The sequence below is a fragment of the Lycorma delicatula genome, chromosome 4 (assembly GCF_047948215.1).
Source record: "Lycorma delicatula isolate Av1 chromosome 4, ASM4794821v1, whole genome shotgun sequence".
Classification (NCBI taxonomy): domain Eukaryota; kingdom Metazoa; phylum Arthropoda; class Insecta; order Hemiptera; family Fulgoridae; genus Lycorma; species Lycorma delicatula.
Window position 1 is genome coordinate 56,446,342 of NC_134458.1, and position 22,755 is coordinate 56,469,096.

A 22,755-nucleotide genomic window follows, 5' to 3' on the forward strand; every position below is an offset into this window, starting at 1 on the left:
CAAACAAGATTCTACAAATATATTTAACAAATAATACTCATTTTGTGTAAAATACAAATGATCAAATATCAAACCGATTACAAAATATTAACGCATCCATTTTTTTAAAGTAAAAATAATCATTCTTTTGTTACATTAAAAGATAATTAATATTCTATAGTAAAACTTATAAAATTATGTTAAAGACTTCTTAGAATAATTTTATTTGAAATAAAACCACCTAATGTGTAATATACTCTTTACATAATACATCTTTAATGTAATACCAACACATAGAATAAATAGATTTTTTTTTCAGTCAGTGTTGTATACATTCTACATTAAAAAAACAATTATGTACAACGTAAAAAAGGCTCACTATAACGATCAGAAATAATAAAATTGAATATGTTTTAGATAAGCTAAATTTGAAAATGATTATGATTTGATGAAAATGATTCATCATTTTCAGACAAAATTATTCAGCGCAATAAAATATTTTTTCAATCTATTAAATTTTTAATCTTTGTTTCATTGAATCTGATAAGGTAATTTTATTTACAAGTAATACTTTATGTTATGAAATCCTTTGTTTCGACTACCTCGATCGACACGATTTAAAAACTTAAATATTTACCTTATTCTGATAAGAAAAAGAGTTCCTTCAATTATGAGAATGTTTTTGTTACGCTTTTTGGATTGTCATTTACACAGTTTTAGCAACTCTGAATCTGTTTCAACATATTTTACAGATGTGTTCACATCCACGTTAGCCTCCAGTATTATCAAGTTCATTTGAATAAAATTCAGATATTTAATTATCGTCTATCAAAGATAACTATCTAGATGTAACTAAATTTTCATAACTGATTTGTCCGCTTTGAGTGCTACTGAAGCAGCACTGTGGAGCCGATTTTTCAATTGGCTCCACAGTAAAATATGAAATACATATATTTACTAGACTGGAGTTTCATTAAAAACTTCTTATAAAACTTTTATTACAAGGTGTTTTCATTTATAAAAGCTTTATTACCTAGAATATCAATTTTTGTGAAATTTATAAAGAAATCAAAAGGATGAAATCTTAGCGAATTCTGATCACTTAATTATGCATCTCCTTTATAATATCTGGCATAATTCCAAATGAGGTTAATAGAAAATATAAGTAAACATTTTTTTAATTAAAAAACACTAAAGGGTAGAAATAAAAAGTCACAAAAATAGAAAGAGCTGGAAACTTGAACCTTGTATGTTCTTTAGGTTCTTTAGGTAGAAAGATGTTCTTTAGGTAGAAAGATGCCGCTAAGGAGGAAATTTTTTCATTCCCACCCTTATAAGAAACTGGAAAGAGTGAAAATGAAAACTGAACTTGTAAAATGGAAGTTCTCATTCATCACCAGTTCTCCTATTTTCCTAATAGTTATATCAAGGAATATTTTCATCTTGAACTTAAAATTTAAATTCATATTTATTGTTACTTGGTGCGTTTCAAGTCCAATGTTCATTTTATATTAGATTTAATCATTAGTGTTAAAGATCATCGCTAAAAATGATAACTAATAATATCTTTATGAAGTAAAAAACTACATCATTATATAAAGTTAATAAAATATAATAGTCGTTTAGTTCTCTGCATAAAACATATTTATTTAATAATCTTTGGGTAAAAAATAACCGTTTAATGAACCGACAACAAAAAGAAGAGTAATTGACTGTAATTCGAGGAGACCGATTGAAGAATAATGAAATGAGTATAGAGTATGGTTGAAGGGCCTTAAGACTGCACGGTCGAAAGACATGATAAAGAAGTATTGCTAAGGAGTTTACCTCACCTTTAGTATAATACTGAGCTCTGTACTTACGGAACATTTCTGGAATGTATCCATCACTGATAGCATTCTATATATCTTCTTTTTTCTTACACATCATAATAAGTTTTTTAGGAAAATCAAAATCAAAGTGTTTATACATGTAAAAACAGTGATTCTTTTGAATTTAACATTGTTTATTTGTTAGGTGCCATAACCGAACGATTGTAAAGGACCTGATGTGAGATATGTTGAAGTTATTCTAAAGATAACAAGCATCTCATGTCAGGCTTAAAGTGAAGAGTAAAGATATTTCCATTGCTTTCTTTACAGAGCCAAATGTACTGTTTTTAAGCAGCATACCAAGCCCACAAAAATTCAGGTAATATTTAGCTCTAAAAACGATTGCTTTACTCTATTCATCGCAGGAAATCAGTTGCAGTTAATACTGTTACTCTCAGAGAAAGCAACACATTTAATTTAATGTTATTTGTCTTTTTTACATAATGCATCATACCCGTAAGAAAGACTGGATAAAAACAATGGAATATACATACGTTCTCTATTCTGTAAGGAGTAGAGGAAGTATGTTACACTGTTGATTCCTTAATGAATAACATTTCTTAATTCAGTATTTAACTTTAGTTAGACATGTGAAATATTTGTTACTTATGAAGTAACATACATTTTACGCGCGCGCGCACACACACACACACACATATATATATATACACATACTTACTACTCACACATACTTATTACGAATGAGATTATTAATTTATTAAGGCTATTAATTACACAGATGTTTTGTAAAAGTTGATCATTTAGCAGCTTTCAACAGCTAGCCTAATATAATCTTAAGATTAAATTATATCAGAAAAACGTTTTAGATGCAAAACTAATACTAAAAAAGAGAAAATTGTAAAAAAATAAGGAAAATTATAAGTGGAACAATATAAAAAAAAATACATATATCATGTAGATAAAATTTTCACAACAGATTTAAGTCTAAAACATTTATGAAATAAAAATGTAAAATCTACTACATAACTGTCGTATTCAAAATAAATATTAAAAATGAAATTTGAAATATTTATGAAGAAAAATTTTAATAATTAAAGCCAATAAAAATAGTATACAAATTATATTCAAAAAGGATTTAATTTTTTAAAACATAAGAATGTATTAAAAATAAAATACTAATAGAAATAACGAATGACCCGCAAACAGATTTAAATCACAACTAAAAAAGTTTATTGAAAATTTGACCAAACGTTAAACAAATATGAAATAATTAATACAGTAAACAGTATTGCTAAACCACCAATTTTAAAGTCTCTTATTAAAATGATAAACCTATTAGATGGTTAATTCATTTTATTCAGACAACACAACATTAAAAAATAAAAAATAAAAAAAATATAAAAATAACAGGAAATTGAAATTATATTCATTGGACTTAATTTTTAATATGCCGATAAAAGAAGATATAGAAAAAAAAACAATAAATTTGAAACATACTATGTAAACAAACTTAACTATACTTTTAGAATGAATTCTTAACCAAGATTATTTCAAATTTTATTTGAATTTCTGATGTGTTCTTTATTGTCTTGTTCTATTTCTGAAATATTTTTATAAAGTCGTGATGGAAAAAACTAGTTAAACATTAAATAAATATAATAAAAACTTCTATTAAAATGCATACGTCTATGACTTATTTTGTCAATAATAATAATAATAATAATAATAATAACGAAAATATATTTATGACATTATAAAGATTATTAATAAATTACGAGAAAGTAATATTCAAATTACTGTACTAACCAAAATATAATAAAATTAATTTTCCTGATTACCCTGTAATAAAAAAAAGATAAATTATAATTCAGAAGTTGTAAAAATAAACTACAAGTGGGTGTGTGTGTGTGTGTGTGTGTGTGTGTGTGTGTGTGTGTGTGTGTGTGTGTGTGTGTGTGTGTGTGTGTGTGTGTGTGTGTGTGTGTGTGTGTGTGTGTGTGTGTGTGTGTGTGCGTGTATGTAATATATAATAAATAATCCAGACTGGGAATTATTTTATAAAATAAAGTTTTCTTTTCATAATTGATACAAAAAACGTAAAATGCCTTTTTAAAACATATCCAGTATGGCTGCGTATTAGACAAATAAAACCTTTCTGGTAAAGACAAATATGAAATCATGATACGAAAAACCATTGATAAAGGGTCAAGAATGAATTCGGACGAAAATTGATTTGTATGTTAATGTTAAATGCCAATATTTATGGCAGAGTAACTGCTTCTCACCTTTTCTTTCGGAGGTTCCGGATTCGAATCCCGATCGGGCATGGGATTTTTTACATTTTTTCAGTGCGTAAGGCACTGAAAAAATGCTGATATGGAGGCAATATGCTGATATGAAGTAACTAAGAATTTAGGTTTCATTTCGGGTATTAGTATTACATCAAGAGTTGTGATGGAATGTTTTATTGTCGCAAAATTCGGTAACGATTTTATAACAATATTTAGTATTTAGATATTCACTTGTTAATATAATGAGTAAGGCCGAATAACAAGTAATTAACACATTTCTCATTCGGGGGAAAAACTGATCTGGCATTTCCTGTTTTTTGTTTATTTATTGGGAATAAAATATAGAATATGATTATTTGTTTTGTTAAAATGATGTTTCTTATTGATTTTTAAAATGTTTAGTTTTACGTCTTTAAAAAATCTTACTTAGATAAGCGCAAATAATGATGATAATGGGAGACAATCGAAAGCGCTAAATGATTGACGTTTATGAAATACCCTGCTTAAAGAAGAAAAAACATAATAATTTAACCACTCATATAATCTTGTAAGAAATAGCTCATAACAATAATTGAAATTGTGACAAAAATAATTCTACGCGAACTAAAATATGAATATAATTTTTTTGAATGTTGATTATCTTAAAAACTGTGCTTGTTTTAAAATTGAAATGTAATAATTTATTTAAATAGATGAACCCGAAAATATTTTCACTAAGCATCCTCACGTGTAAATCCTCTTTTAGCCACCAGCGGTTAAATAAATATAAAAATATTTGAAGGAAAAATGTTTTTCTTTGAAGGCATCAAACAAATAAATATAAAAATTGGGTTGTGTTTTCAGAAATCAGTAATAACAGAAATTTAACCGACTTGATTTTCTAAATGACATGATCAAAATGCGAGTGATATTATAAATCATGAAAGTTGAAATTTTATTAAAATAGAGATCGTAGAATGTTTATTCATTATTTTTCGCGAGAATTCTTTTCTTATACTGTCTGTATAATGCAACTTTCACTGTAACACAATGAAATGTAGTCATATTTAAAATGAACAAAAAAAATGATAATAAAATATACTTCGAAAAAAATAACATCAAATAGCTCGATAGAAAGTTCACGTTATCGTTATATAAACGTAACAATATGCTGATATGAAGTAACTAAGAATTTAGGTTTCAGTTCGAGTATTATTATTACATCGAGAGTTGTGATGGAATGTTTTATTGTCGCAAAATTCGGTAACGATTTTATAACAATATTTAGTATTTAGATATTCACTTGTTAATATAATGTGTAAGGCCAAAGTAATATTGAAACAATTTTTATTTTATCACCTCTGTGACAAATAAATAAGCATATCGTCTATTATATGTTTTTATTTCTTTATTAATAATTAAATAAACCCGTCCAATTTTAATTGAATTATAATAAAATCCGACTCTGTTAAACTTTATGTAATTGATTTCCGGGTATTTTTTCTGCCTAAATTTAATAAAGAAACTTTCTGAAGATCTTCCAAATACGTATATTGATGTACGACATCCGGAGATTAAAATTTTGCACGAAAGATTCGTTTCGAGAGTAAGATATTTTCTTAAAGATTAAACAGACATCGAATCGCTTATTTTTTTATAACTTAATTACGTCTTTTTATGATGCAATTGCTCACTAAAAAAAAAATCATTAAAATATGTAATTAAATTAAAAGCACGGTAGCTTTTTTGTCCTGAAATATACAAAATTTGTATTTTCCCATTAAGTTGATAATAGATTTAGATACCCGAAGAAATGTAATCTGTCAGACGATTGTTAATCCCCACTGTATTTTATGAACTAATTTTCCATAGTTACCTTGAACACGGTGTATCATGATAAACGTTTTACTTCGGGTAACACTATAATAAAAAAAGATTTCAAGTAGAAAACAAAATTTTCAAATTTCCTATTAAAGTTACACGGTTTGTGCAAAATCGAGAGTAGGTTAGGCTGAAATCTGTACGCTTTTATCTCATTTTGTAACAAAAATAAATATTAAAGAATACTTATATAAAATCAAAAAAATAAATCGTAGAAAATTCTTTGGAATGAAATGTAATTTTTTTTTATAAGTGTAATAAATAATTTTAGGGTAATATTTTTCAAAGGCGGTCAACACCGTAATCCAATACTATCAGGATTATAGTATGTTTACTTTTAGGAGTTCACGATTGGGTTTAATTGGGTTGGGTATACACTTTTATTGAATACATACTAGGTATATTCTGAACTATTTTTAAACACAAAAAATCGTTTAACCGATCATTAGTATTGCTGTAAAAGAAGCATTAAGGGACGGTTTCGGCAAAACCAAAATAATGCTTAAGTTCTTGAATTTATTTTGATTTATAAAAATTAAGCTGTAAGTTATTCGAAGTGACCCTCAAAGGGCCTCCAGAAGCTAAATTAGCTTTAAGCTCGGATTGTATATCCCTTCTCTCTTTTTCCTGTTTAGCCTCCGGTAATGACCGTTCAGATAATACTTCAGAGGATGAATGAGAATGTGTACGAATGTAAATGAAGTGTAGTCTTGTACAGTCACAGTTGTCCATTCCTGAGATGTGTGGTTTTAATTGAAACCCAACCACCAAAGAACACGGGTATCCACGGTCTAGTATTCAAATCCGTGTAAAAATAACTGACTTTACTAGGACGAACGTTGGAAGTCTCGACTTCCAGATCAGCTGTTTTCGGAAGACGCGTTTACCACTAGACCAACCCGGTGGGTTGGACTGCAAAGTCCTAACAACTTTAATCGAAACTACAATGCAAACAATCAAAATTATATAATAATATATGATAGGATAAAAATAATAAGATGAAGATTTAAATTAAGTTGATTTTTATTTGTTTTCATTTCAATACTTATAATTAATCCATTACAATTCAGAATTCTACACATTTTATTTCATACAATAATGTATTTACAGAATAAATTAATCTCGATTATTACGCATCTTAGCATACCGATCGATAACGCGATCTATTTCAATTTGCATGTAATGTAATGAATATGAGTTAGGGCAAATGATATCAGCCTCTCTTAATTACATATTAAGAAAAAATATATATTCACGTTAATTACAAAGTTGGAATTGGCAATTGATTATTTTTACAATACAATATTGATAAAATGTTTCAATTCTTTTCAGCTGGGTTTTCGAACTGCAAGGCCTTTGGGCCTTTGGATGGGCCATGGCCCCCATGGATCTGTCCCCGTACGGTGGTAATCTGTTTCGTTTCAAATCCGTAGAAATCCTAATTTTCCTTACTTGTTATCGATATCCAAATGAAGAACGTCGTTTCATTTTGTATAAACTAATACGGTTATGTATTTCGAATAAATGTATACGTCTAAATTTAAGAATACAGTTACTTATCGATATACCACGCCGACACGGCAATTTAGAATATCCCGAATTTAACTGTTGCATAATGATACTCGTTGAGGTCACTGGTCGAGTAAAATAATTTTTTTATAAAATTTTACTCGGCTTTCCAAAACACAACACTGTTTTAATCGAGGAAAAGGAATAATTCTTCTATTCGTTTTAAATTCGGATCTGAAAGGAATGCAAGAAGAAAAATATTCATTTCTTTTTAAATTTGGATTTTTCTCCGATTCCATTTTCTTCGAAATCAATTTCTAGTTTTCCCTAATACTGAAATTTTTCTCTTACCATTTTTACTCGGGTTCTAAACGTTTATCTATTCTATTCCGGCTGTACATCCCATGTTCCCGTGCCCGCGATCGGAAAAGTAGTGAATAATCGACAGAACCTTTTGTTCGTAAATCTACAATATAGTTCTTTTGTACATCGCGCGTTAGTTCCACGAAATATTACCGATTCTGTAGTTCGATAGTGATATTAAATATCGGTAGTCTTTGATTAAAAATATATAAAATGAGATGCCGGTGAAAACCAAATTATCAATTTATCGAATAATCTTTTAGTCGAATCGAACTATAGTGCCCGTCGAAGCAACACATGGTTTAATAATTCTACTTTTATAAAAATTACCTACGCTGTTCTTAATATATACAATTAAAAATTTGTAAAAGTTATTTACAATTTCATGAGCGTCAGAGGAAAAAAATACGTCAAATAAAATTTTTATCCGTTTGTTTTCTACACAACCTTAAAAATCTGGAGGAGAAAAATTAATTCTGTTTTCTCTTGCTACCAGAAACATTTATATCCTCGGGATTTTTTTTAACGGTCAATAAACAAGATTTTTGATTTCGCGAAATTTCTACTTCTGACTACTCGTAAAAAACTTCTGTTTACTGACATGAAGAAAATAATTAACAGTAAAAATAGCGTGAAAAATTAATGTTATTCTAAAAAAAAAGGGTATAAAGGAAATTAAACCGAAAACGGTGCTCAATTTTTAGCCGTGATACTTATGACACAAAATTATAGAATGCGGCGTCGTTATTTTTTTTCTGAATAAGTTTATTCAGAGAACTTGAAAACCATTACGGTTCATTATCGCAAAATAATTCTGATCGTATTAATACGTGAATGCATCGTATCTAGTTGTGATATATATGCGTGTGTGTTCTGTTTTTGTTTTATATCCTACGGCTTGACACGCGTGTTTCCATGTACCAAAATTACAATCGTTATTCCTATTCTAAATCTAGTTTTTCGCACAAAGTTAACTCCTTTATCGTAAGGTTTTTTTTTTAATATTGTATACAGCTACTCGTTAAAATTATAACATTGGCATAATCGTTTATAAATAATCGCTAAATATAAATTTTAGGACCGATTAGTTTTTGTGTTTATTACGTAAAATTATTTATATAACCTGAATTTGGATTTTAACCATAACTTTTTTTTGCGGAAGAGGGTGTTAATGAGCATACCCCACCGGTAAATGATCCGAGAGCAACGAACTCGCGTACAAAGTGTTACTATGGTAACGACAGTATCGACACAAAGCGCAGTATTGTGTACGAACTAAGCGGCAGTCACACACGCCACTTAACTTGGGCAGGTACGTTTTATATCTCTATTAACTAGTAGTATAACTGAAATATCAGTATGAATTCAATAGGAGCAGCAATTAATGTCTGCACATGCGATTATGTATTTGTTCATCCATGTATTTTTTTTTCTTTATTAATTTAAAATTTTATTTTAATTTTTACAAAAATAAAACTTCAAAATATTTTATTTATGAAAACATTAAAATTGATATCAGTAATATAACACACACTAACATTTTTTATATCATTCAAATCAATTTAGACTGATCCGGATAAAACTAAAAATTCTGGACTTTCTAAAAAATTATTTATAAAATAAATTTTCGGCAAATAATATTTTCTTACACAGTTTTATATAATTACTTAATATCTTAAAATTATTACAATTTAACATTTTATATTTACAACATTTTTATAATTTTTTATTGTATCGAATAAAATTTATAATTTTTTTTTAATTAATACATTTATGAAAAATCTTACACCGGAAACTGTGTTTTCTTAAAATATAAATTAATAAACAACAGGTGTTAAAAATATTTAAAGAACCTTTTACTTTTTTAAATAGATATTCTACGTCAAATTTATTAGTTACACAAACATCAAAGAATTTATGTATATTGTAATAAATTATAAATTAATTTTAAAATTGTAATCGACATTATAATCAATTTGAATGTTCCATTCCTTTCTAGTTTGTTCTAATTCGATTGAACAAATTTTTTAATGTACTTTTAATCTTATTGTCTCTTTTCGGTTCTACATTTCTTTCTAAATTAATTGACGCCGGATTCATTTTAATTAATTAACCCAGATACTTTCTAATCAGGATAATTTATCACTAATTTTTTTTTACTCGACTCTCTTAAGACCTATTCATTTTTTTAACTTTACCGACCGGTGTTCTCTAATAAATTGCAAAACTTTCAATTCTTCCTCGTGAAATTAAAAAAAAAAATTAATAAAAAAACTATCGCCAATATTTTTTTAATAATGTATATCTATCTCCTAAATTTTTATTCGATTTAACTGACTTATCTTAAAGCTCTCCTTGATGGCCCTAGCCTACTCTGATATCCTCTTTTATTTAGAGATCGATTAAGTTTTACTTATAAAATAGAAAAATTGATAAATACTGTATTCCAGCTGTTTGCAATCAATCCCGTAATTTTCTTTACTCTTACACACTTCATTACTTATGTTTCACTCATATTTTAGAAATTTGAACTTACCTCCGAGCCGTTTATTTATATTATTTTATTAATATTTCAGATTCTATATCGATATTGGTATATCGATAAAAGTTATTTAATATTATTACACGGTAAGTGTTAACCGATTATCTTTATTTTCACTTTTTCTTTATGCGTTTTTTTATTATAAAATTCTAATATATAAATATCTTAATTATTATTCTTTATTAATAATAATTAACTTAGTTTTTTGCATGCATATAAGTTAGTTAACGCAAATCTTAAGAATCACATATAAAATTAGGAAAATTCTGTCAATGTTAGAAAATACGGTTAGGTTAAGTACAATATATTTTATTACGCTTTGGAGGGAAATATACGCGAAGTTAAAGTTAGTATGCCTGTATTTCTCGATTTAAACAGTCCATTCGTATGATTTTTTAAACAGTCCTTTTTTAATGATTGATCATTTATGTTCAATCATTATTATGTTTTTTTTATATCATTTGTGACCGTGATAAAATAATTACATGTTGTTTTGCAAGCTTTCTGTTTCATAAAAGCATTTTACAAATTCATTAAGAGTTATAGATGATTTATATGCGAATACATTTTAAAAGATTTGAAAAAATTGTTTTACTATAAAAATTATTAAATTCCACTTAATTATATTTTTTGCGCGTACAATTTTTAAGAACAAGGAGTAGAAAAGTAAAAAATTCCTTAAAATTATGTACGGTATAAAAAAGAAATTTCTATGAAGATTTCTTAGACTCGATTTTTAAAGTTACTGTTTCTAAAATTATTGTTCTTACTGAATGAATTTGATTTAAAATTTCTTTACCGATTTGAGCAAAACGATCATTAACATCGGACAAAAAGCCTTCTGACCGAGATCGATGAACGAAACTTGAGAGGTTCGGGCTCCAAGGAAAAATATAAATAAAATAATCTCCATACATTATAAATTTAAAAAAACAAAAAGAATGGTTTTTAAAAAACATGTCAACTTTAAGTAATAAAAAAAGAAAAACTAAAACAGTTTAAAGATTAGGAAATAATGTTTTAGTTTGCTTCAGTAAAAGAAAATTTATAACGCAGCAAAAAGTAAATTGTGGACAAAAATCATAACTTGTGTTTCGTTATAGAATAGCAAACTCTAATTGGGACATTAAAATTCTAGATTCGATTTCAAATAGTTTCCTCTTTGATACGTGGTTAAGCTTTTTCTGACAGTTGGTATTGATCGAAACATTATTTCATCTTTTTTTGCACCTTAGCAGTTTTTTAATTGCAATTTTATAACTAAATCGGTCTTACTTAATTTTTATTAGAAATTTTCGTAGTTTAGTGGTCATCAGGATTACATAACTGGGTTTATTTTGTTTTTGAAATTTAATAAATTTCGTTTTTTACCGCATTATTGGTAATTTTTTTTGAAATGACGAAAATTAAATTAACTGGAGTATTCAATTTTTTTGGTCTTTACAATAAATCCCGGAATATCACTTTTACTGATTTAAAAAAAAAATAAGAAGAGAATCTTGGTTCAAAAAAAAAAAATTAGTTGTTAACAGTTCGCAGTTTCCCGATTTTATGGTAGAAAAATGGCATTCCGGAATTTGATGAAATTGAGAATAGTAATGACATCAAACTCTTGGAGTCTGTTTTATGTCTACGTATCGCGTTCCAGTCTTAAATAAAGCACAACTTGATACATCAAGTTGTGTTTTTTCTGTGTGGTTTGTTCACAAGAAGAGGTAGGAAGTGAAGTAATACAATAACTTACAAGTTTTCGGGATGTCTCTTGTGTTTTATTTATTGAGGAGTCGCTAATTGCGATTTTTGTTTTGTGAAATGATAAATAATTTTGTACTTTTTCCTCTAAAACGTTTGAATTACAGACTAGGATTAACTTGTTATTTCACACCCGATCTCACAAACAGGTCTTTCACTTACTGACTGCATACATAAAATAATAATTTGCGTTATATGTAGGTCATTCTCCAGTTGAGTACTGTTGTTAACTTCAATATTTATAGTTCATTTTTTGACAGTAGGGGTTCATTAATTTGCTGTTTTACAATGTCTATCTCTGTCAATCTTTTGGCTGTGGCATTTAAAGCATCTGATTTCAAATGTAGCTAATTATAGCTGATTTATCAAAAAATAATGAAGTTCGCTTTACACTTGTTTCCTGCAGTGATAGAGTTCCTCGTTCTTTTTATTTTCCTGACAATGGTACAATTATCTAGAAAACGGCTATGCCGGTTTCAAGGGTGTATTGTTCTTATACCAGGTCGTCTAACGCTTTTTTTCATTATGGTGTCTGATCACGACGTGTAAAGACCTGACGATTTTTATACGAAAGTTTGATTGGATTTATTTTAGAACGGACGAAATGAAATTTTTAGAGGATCGGAGAACAAAGGTGTTGTGGTAGAATTATAAAAAACGAAGGACAAGGTCGGTTTTATCAGTGATTTTAATTCCAGAGAATTCGGTTTCAGTGGAAAAGGTAAAAATATAAAGGAAGAAAAAGGTTAGAATATAAGAAACAGATAAAAATGTAGAACATAAACAAAAACGTAAGATGTATTTCAGGCTGAGACCGGCACAAAATAGAAAGAAGTACATCATAACGGTCAAACAACTGATGATATAAAAAACAATCGTCAATAATACGTTGTAGACAAAAAACGATTTAATTACATGTTTAGTTAAAAAATATCGTAAGATAAATTTATAGAATTAATGAATAAGATATTTTAAACTAATCTTTTTCTTTTACGTTGTCATGGTATGGGAGAATGACTTATAAGCACGAAATTTAACAACAGAGAATCATTTCCTAAAATTATTTAATAAAATATAATAAATAGCGTAAATATTTATTTACAAAAAAAAAACTATATACATTCTGTTCGTAATAAATAAAAATTTTTATTACTCCTATATTCATGTAAAATAAATTAATTTTTTATTTTTACAAAACGTTTAGTCTTCATACTGACATCAAAAAGAACATTTTTATTATTTTTTTTACGCCAACTTAACACGAACGTTTTTATTGTTTTAATATTTTAGTTCTGTATTGATTTGTTTAAATTTAAAATTTTGACTTTTAGTTATTTATTCGTCATAATCAACTCTTTAGATAGATCTTGCAGAAATATCATGGTGCGTATTTCGAAAGTTCATTGCTATAATGAATGAATTTCAAAATGCATATTCTACCATCAAAGGTGGTAAAGGATTAGGATCCGGTGTAGATTATGATCGGTCGAATAAATCTAACGTAAAATAAACAATTTAGTTTTTGATAAAAAAGAAATTTATAGAAGGCATCAGAGGAAAGTCAAACAAAAATGACCGTTTGTGACTAAGGGAAGGGTGTACCCTAAAAGAGAATGACGCACTATACAGAATATATCATGAAGTTTTCCCGGCACTTTCATAACCTATTCTATTCGTGGAAATAATTGGGAAAAGTTCATAAAAACATACGTCCTAAAATGCTTCGTTTGCGAGTTACGGCTAGTGAACGGTTTTGCTCAGGTTTCAGCTACCCCGGTGAAATGAGGTCGTACTGAAATTTTTAGAACCTTAGTTAAGGGAAAGAATTAATGATTTCTTACGGTTTTTGACATGAAAAATCGAATAAATAGATCCCAGAACCTTATCTGCAGTAGTTTTTGAGAAATCTGGGGTGAAAACCAATAGATTGGGGTAAAAAAGCCTGTTTTTCATGTTTGACGTACAATAAATTTGTTAAACGGGTAACAAACACGTAAAACTTTTAAACAAAATTTGTAGAGAATTTAAATTTGAACAAAATGGTGTAAGTTGAATAAAAACAAGAAAAGTCAGAAAAAATTCTAATTTTATTTAGAAACAGTACATTACTTATATTGTCTAAACCATTACAGTACATTTGTCTAAAAAGAACTTATTTAATGTAAAAAAAGCAAACTTTTTTTTGGTTATGTGAAAAAGTTGTAAAAAAAATTACTGTTAAAAAATTAAAAAACTAGAAATTCCATAATTAAAAATAAATAAATAAAGTAAAAAATAAAAATTCAACAAATAATTTTTTTTTAAATAATATTTTTATTAATGACGGAAATAGAACAAATTATTTGAAAAATTATTGTTTCAAAGTTGGCAATAAAATAACAGCTGATCGACAATGCACAATACTGTATTAGTGTTTAAATAATTCTGTAAAATACATTAAGAATATTGGGTACTGTGAATTGTGCTGCCATTACAGAAGGTTTTCTGTGAATTTTAGTTTGAACGTGATCGGTTTGCCACTGAAGTAATGCTGTACTTATTTACAACAGATGAATACGCTGATATGGTATTCATAAATGATAAATAGATCGGTCGTGGAGGTCCACATTCCTGGCCAACAAGATCACCTGATCTATCACCTTTAGATTTTTGCATTTGGAGATGGATGGAGATGGAAATATTGTTTACAAAACAAAAATACATTCTCGTAAGGAATTAATTGTCCGCATTATGGATGCGGCTGAGCAACTTAAAGACAGCCCTGAAGAATTAGAAAGAGCAACAAAAACAGTACAGAAGCCAAAACATATGTTGAAAATGGCGAGCTCATTTTTTAACATTTAATATAAACTGGCACAATAATGTACTTTGGTCTAGTTTATCGTTTTTAAGTAAAATTCGAATTTTTGTTACTTTTCTTTGTTTTATTCAACTTATCTTAGACTATTTTGTTTCCAAATAATCTCTCTACAAGTTTTGTTTAAAAGTTTTATGTGTTTATTACCAACTTAACAAAACTATTGTACGTCAAAGATTTTCACCCCCGATTTCTCAAAAACTACTGCAAATACGGTTCTGGGACCTATTGTATCCGATATGTCAGGTCAAAAATCATTAAAAAAAATGACTAATTCTGCCCTTTAATTAACAGAACATTAAAAATTCCTAAAAATTTCAGTACGACCTTACACCGAAGTAAATGAAATCCGAGCGAAGTCTTGGATTTGCTTAATGAACTTGTTTTTAATGAACTTTTCCCATTATTTTCACAAGTAGAATAGGTTATGAAAGTTCGGGGAGACCTTCGTGATACACTCTAGATATATACATTATATTAATAAACTAAAAGAGACATTATGAGTTTGTGTCATTATTGTTTTTGTTATTTGGTATTCTCCACCGAATATCTATTACATTTGAGCTCAGTTCGGGTCGAAATGGAGATTTATCACTGTATGTTTCTCGATAATTAATATATTATTTCTTAAAATTGTAAACTATTAAACCTAAAATCTTCGCTACCGATTGGTACCCTCTCGGTCTTCCGGAGGTCCCGGGTTTGAATCCCGCTAAGTTATGGAATTTTTTTTACGCTACAAAATTCCCATTTTACACTCCTATGCACAAGCTTCCAACTTATATGATGAATTAATCGTTCAAATAAAAACATGGTCACTACTCGTAATACAGATCCTATAAATTAAAACGTACTCGCTGAGATCCTAGCTTTTATATGATCTACATGTAATTTGAAGTTTTCATCTAAAATCTCATTCTAAGTAAAGAAAGCATATGTGTTATAGCTAAGATATTAGTCCTCAACATGTAGTAGATAATAACCTAAAGATTTCATGTGATAATTACGGACTGACTCGGAATAATTAAATATTATATACTCGGATAATTAAATATTCAGCATTACTTTAAAATCTTTTTAAGTCGAAGAATAAAATCTGTTCAAGAATTGGCCATGTATGAACCAGAAGTTAAAAACATAAAATATTATTTATAAAAGTCCTGTATGTAATAAAATGAAATATTCTTGTACTCTTAACTTTATTCAATAACCTATAAATATTAATTCGTAAATAACTTCTAATATAAATCGTGTTAAATTCAGATCAAATTATATATTTACGTAAGATGATTTTTATAATTTTATTATTCAATCAGTTCATAAAATATACTAGTATTTTATTTGAAAATTAATAAAATATTTCATAAAAATTATTATTTAAAAAAAATAAATTATCACTAACGAACAAAATTTTTATTGTTTCATTTGTAACATCCACCTAAATGTGAAATTTACATCATTTAAAACGTAGTCTTATAAGAATGTTTAAAAATTCTTTGATTAAAAAGTAATATGAGGTTCTGTTATGTGATGTATTGTTTGTTTTTTTTTGTTTTTTTTTTTTTTATTTGAAGGGAGAATTAAATAGTCACAAGTAATAACTAAAAAACATTTCTGTTCACAGTAAAAAAAAAATTGAAAAGCTATTTTTGAATGGAAGGGTAACTGGAAAATTACAAAATAAGACATTACAGGTCGGAGTAAAAAACAAACATTAAAAATCTGTAGAATTCATTATGAACAACCCATATTTAAGTAAATTTAAAAATATATTTCAAATAATTTAATGTATCTCTGTCATAAATAAAAAAATTATGTAGGTAATTTTTATTTATTTTTTGTTATACAATTATGTAATTTCCATTTTTTTTTTTTAATTTTTTAACATCAATTTTTAATAGTAAATTTTCTTTTGACAGATTTTTCACATCATCAAAAAAGAATTCGGTTTTTGTTTACATTACATATACCGGTACCGTGTATTTCAAAATGAATATCGGGGTTTTAAAGTTATGTAATATTTATTAAGTTTTACTTAAATCGATAGATTATACGTGAAATGAAAGAACAACTCAAAGGTTTTTCCTATAAGTGTTCAATGTTAGCATCATTCGTCACGCGGCACACATCCAGCCGATGGGAAGGTTCATACCGTACTTTAATCAGCAAGTTTGAAGTAATTGATGCGACAGCTGCTTCAAACCTGTGTCTCAGCCGGGTAGGTCAGCCGGTAACGGTGGCACATACACTTGATCCTTTATAAACCCACAAAGGCTATAATTGCTCGGGGTCAAATCGGGTGAACGTGGAGGCCACGGCAAGCAAGCCCTGTCATCTGGCGAGTGACCCAGCGTTCGGTGAGAATTTCACTCAACCGATCACGTACAGCGTTATGCCAGTGAGGAGCACCACCTTCTTGCCAGATAAAGTTCTGTGGTTCGTATTGCACTTGAGGAAAGAGCCGTAGTTGTAGTATATCAAAATAGTTCATTCCAGACACACTTGCTTCCGCGAAAAAGAACACTTGCCGTCGGGATACGGCACAAAAAGCATTCCCTTATGGGGAGACTCGTTCACGCTGCAATATTTGGTAGGGATTTTCTGATCCCCAGATAAGCACATTGTGAATATTTACTTTTCCGTTAACATGAAATGTTGATTCGTTACTGAATACGACACGATCAAAAACGTCTTCATTGTCACGGTGCATCATTTCATTTACGAAGCTATCACGCAAACCATAATATGTAGGCTTTATTGCTTGTAACGACTGTAAACAATATGGACCCAGTTGTAAGCGTTTCCTTAAAACCCTCCACACAGACGTCACTGGAATTGTTAATTCGCGGCTAGCCTTCCTAATGGATTTCGTAAGACTACGCACAAAAGCCTCTTTTACACGTTCAACATTGTCTTCTGACACATTCGGTCTTCCTGTACTCTTCCCTTTACAAATACAGCCAGCGGTTTCAAATTGTTTATACCACCTACGAATGTTATTGTCACTCGGAGGATCACAACGGAACTTCAAACGGAAATCACGTTTAACGATAGTTACAGAATCATACTTAGCAAACTGCAAAACACAGAACGCATTCTGTTGGGGGAAGACGCCATATTTTGATATTTGGTACTAGCGCTTTTAAGTAGAAGGTACAGTTTATGAGCTTAAGCACAGTTAAAATTGTTTGAGTTGCTCTTTCATTTCGTATATAATTAATTATAGCTTTAAAATCCCGATATTCTTTTGAAACACGCGGTACTTTTCTGACAAATGTAGAATGTGTTTTTAAATAAAATTTGAATTTTTCTAACTTTTCTTTGTTTTATTCAACTTATCTCAAAACATTTTGTGCAGAATTAAGTTCTCTACAAGTTTTGTTTAAAAGTTTTACGTGTTTGTTACTCATTTAACAAATTTATTGTACGTCAAACATGAAAAACAGGTTCTTTTAGCCCAATTTATTGATTTTTACCCAAGATTTCTCTAAATTTACTCCAGATACGGTTCTTGAACCTATTTTATTCGTTTTTTTCAGGTCAGAAACCAAAAGAAGTTCCTAATTCTGCTCCTTAATTAACGTCCTAAAAATTTCAATACGACCTCATTTCACCAGGGTAGCTAAAATCCGAGTGAAGTCTTTCACTAGCTGTAACTCGCAAACGAAGCATTTTAGAACATATGTTTTTTATGAACGTTTTTCATTATTTTCATGAGTAGGGTAGGATATGAAAGTCCCGAGAGAACTTCGTGATACACTCAGTATATATTTGCTTGAATTTAAAATTTTGAAATGATTGTAAACATTAAGTTTTTTTGTACATCTTTAAAATGTTAACGCATCAATGTTCTCTTAGTTTTTTTCTTCAGTTGCCGTTTAAAATATTTTAATAGTTTTTATCTACGGTTTTCTTTGTACGAAGAAAAACATTTTCAATCGAATTCGGTTATCCGGCGCAAAGGCCGATTTGATTCTCACCAATGACACTAACCGTGTCATTATCTACGAACTATAGTCCATGATGCCATTATCCGTAATAGAAAACCTAGAAGCTAAGTTTCCTCAGTGAACGTATACTCGGTTAAGAATTGTAGGTCAGTGGGCTGCTTCTTTTCTACTCAGAAGAGTAAACTACCAATTAATAGTCTATAAAATAACCTTCAAAAAATTCAAACACCATCGCAGTATAATAGCTCGCGATATTAATAATCAGCCAGTGTTATGGTTGGAGGAAATTATTCCTACACAGTTACAATACTGTAATTTATTTTTTATTTGTTTTATATATCTGTAATTATCTAGACGTAAACAAAATGAAAGACAATAACCTGTAAAATATAATGATCATGTATAATTGATCGATATTAGATATGAAATTTGCATGTCGTCAATTACATATTTAAAATGTACGATATATATATGATAATAAATGGTTTCATTTCTTGCATAAAAAAAATAATTCTCTATGAAAAAATATTGCGATAAAATCCCTCTTATTTACGTAATTATATATTTCGTAGTAAATACGTATAAAAACCCAATATTTCAAAGGTTATACATGTGTATGTATATACCTTTTATGTGTGTGTATACATTTAGAATGTATTACAAATATTATGTTTACTGTTTTTAAAGTTTCCGTTACGATTTTATCTCTAATATGGAAAATATTACGACAGTTACAACTAATATTTGTGTTTCTGTGTTTGTGTGAGCGTGTGAATAGACGACATACATAATGTGTGAAATTATAGTTTTAAACAAAAAAATTCATTTCGAGTGAAAGTATTAAACTAATTTATTAAATAAGTACTGAAATATTAAGTGATAATAACTTTTCAACATGAAAATTTAAGAATAATCTTTGTAGCGTATCGCTTTCTTAAAACAGATTTTTAATAAAATGAACGAAAAATTTTCAAACACGCACACGAGTATGAGGCGGTTGCGCAACAAGCTGACGGTCTACGTATTCGAATTATACAAAAAATACTTTCTGGTTATGTTAAACCAGAAATAATAATACGATTGTTTGTCTATTTTTCTTTTGTTTTGCTTAAATAAAAAACCTATTTTTAAACTTTTTATTTAATTTTTTTGGCTGTACTTACATTAATTTTCTCAGAATTAAATTTTCTACAAGTTTTGTTACTAAATATTTCTCTTTCGCACTTATTAGTCATTTAATAAAGCTATTGTACTACAAACCAAAAAAAAACTAGTTTTTCGACACCGAATTTTGTGTTTTACGTCGGATATCTTAAAATCTACTGGATTTACAGTTCTGGGACTTTTTATCTTATTTCCCACCTCAAATTACATAAGAAACCACCAACTTTACCCCTTAATTTGGACCCCAAAAATTACAGTAGAGCTTCTTTTTATTAGAAGAGCTAAAATCCGGGCGAAATCTTTCGCTAACTCGAAAACAAAGCGTTTCCAAACCTACGTTTATATCAACGTTTGTAGAAATTCTCACCAAAATAATATATCCTGAAATTTTTTCCGTTTCTTCGTGGGTCACTGCATAAATTTTCGGTAAAGTGCATCTTTAGCCGATAAACCCAGAAAAACTATTTTTCACCGAGAAAGGCCCCGCCCCCTTCAACAGGTACTATATTTTAAGTGGAAATGTAGGTGACTTACTTGAGATTTCAGAATTCCTCTGAGATAGGTTCTGCAGTTTAGTTACTGGTAATCCAGAAAGGATTGAAAAACTGTACAAACATAAATAATTGGTTAAGGCTAGACAGAGTACAGATTACAATAAATCGGATTTTGCTTTGGCTTTGTATTAAACTTAGATTAACAAAAAAAAATAATTTTTAGCAGGTTACAGAAAAAAAAAAATTAAGTATATATATTAAGATTAAATTTTCTATAAAATCGTTTATATATATCGAGTGATCATTTGAAAAGTTACCACATTTATTATTCAACAGCTATCAGTCCCATCGTGTTTTTGTTTGCAGGCATGTACACCATTTTCGGGGAGAATCTTTTAAAATTATTTTCGAAGAGGTGGAACTCAACTTCTCCCGCTACACCTTCCCCAACTCAAAAATCTTAAATGGCAATGGTAACTTTTAATTACATTAATTGACGACCCGAAAAAAATAATGAATTTTGGTAAAAAGAAAATTAAAATCCGCCCACCCTTCGCTCGGCAGGTACGAAAAACCATTTGGGGTAGTACATATTTTTAAATTTCAGTCCAAAAAAAATAACTAGAAAATTACGTGATATTACTTCTTACGCCATTTGAAATAATTAATCATAATCTGTGGATTAAAACCGTGAAAATAATTTTTTAAATTGCCAACACAAAAGTTCGCCCTTAAGTTAAATGTTTTCTAAATTTTCAAGGGTTGAAAACTTATTTTTTTTTAACGAAACGATAACGTTTGTGACACATCATTGGAAAGCCCTTTGAATGAAAAGTAATTTGGTACAAATAAAATAAAAATTGGTTCACTAGTATTGAAGTTAAAATTAAAAATATGTTTTTTTTAGGTTATGTTGGGATACAGTGTTACTGACCCAAATCATTAGGTCTGAAGTAGTCCGTTCTGGTTAAAAATTTCGGTTTTAGGTTTCTCCAGCATTGAAAAAACGCACCAATAAATACAGTATTATAGCATCAGTTAAACATACGAGCTACAACAATAAGAACCATAATAGGAACTGATTTATTTTACAGTCCGCAACAAAATGTGTCAATAAAAACAGTGCAAAAAAGGGTCACACCGATCACCATCATCCAAATGGTCCGATCGACCCGGATAGTGTTTGTGTTAATTTAACTACGAGTTAAATGCGACACCTATTTCATCACTAGTGACCTCGGCTACTGCGTGCGCCTACGCGACATCATCCAGCAACGCCCCGTGACCAGAACAATTCAGATGAGTCATAGTTTAGCCTATTTGTAATCATATTCCACGTGCATGCTTCTAATGTATCATTAAACTTGTGCCGTCTTAAGTATTATTACTACTCTCGTCGTATAATACGACTATTTGTGAATAATCATACCTTTATTATTATTAATGTAAAAATGGAGGATTCAGAACAGTTAAAGCTGTTAATCAAAAAACGAGCTGTAGTTAAGGGACAAATGACGAGATTCAATAGTTATTTAGATAAATCAGATGATGTTATTCAGCTTAAAATTGGGCTAGTTAGATTTCAAGAACTGTTACCGGATTTCGAAAAAAAATAAAACCGAAATCTACATTTTAGACGATTCTGAAAGCCATGATGATGATGATTGAGCTCAATTTGAAGATAAATTCTATCGATTAACTACGCAAGCCCAAACTAAAATTCAGCAGCTCACTAAGGCTGACACTATCGGTGTAAACCATGAAACAACCGACGAAAATAAGGTGTCAAGTTGGGCTTATCCTGCTTTTCCTTACCAGCTTGATAGCTGTCCACATTATCGGGAGAATATGACGAATGGCCATCATTCCATGACAGTTTTAAATCATTAATTCATGACAATCCAAGTCTGTCTAATTGTCAGAAATTTCACTATCTCAAATTGTCTTTAAGGGACAGTGCCACCAGTGTTTTACAATCTTTAAAAGGGTCATCCGAAAATTATAAAATTGCTTGGGACATCTTAGTGAAGAGATTTCAAAACAAAAAGTATTTAATCAACAAACACGTCTCAGCCATTTTCAATCTAAATAAATTAGACAGAGAGTGTTAGACTAATTTTTGAGAAAATTAATTGATGATGTACAAAAACATGTGCGTGCCC

The 22,755-nt window shown here is 29.0% G+C and overlaps 1 protein-coding gene across 3 annotated transcripts in view; it reads left to right on the plus strand.

The window, feature by feature from the left end:
- The first annotated feature begins 9,110 nt into the window (after positions 1–9,110).
- LOC142323411 (MAM and LDL-receptor class A domain-containing protein 1-like) overlaps positions 9,111–22,755 on the plus strand; it is an 89,341-nt gene continuing 75,696 nt past the window's right edge. For 2 of the 3 annotated variants that reach the window (XM_075362992.1, XM_075362994.1), the window contains exons 1-2: positions 9,111–9,146; positions 10,411–10,462. The gene's annotated coding sequence lies outside the window, so the exon portion shown is untranslated. The remainder of the gene's footprint in view (positions 9,147–10,410; positions 10,463–22,755) is intronic. The other variant, XM_075362993.1, reaches the window with a different exon arrangement.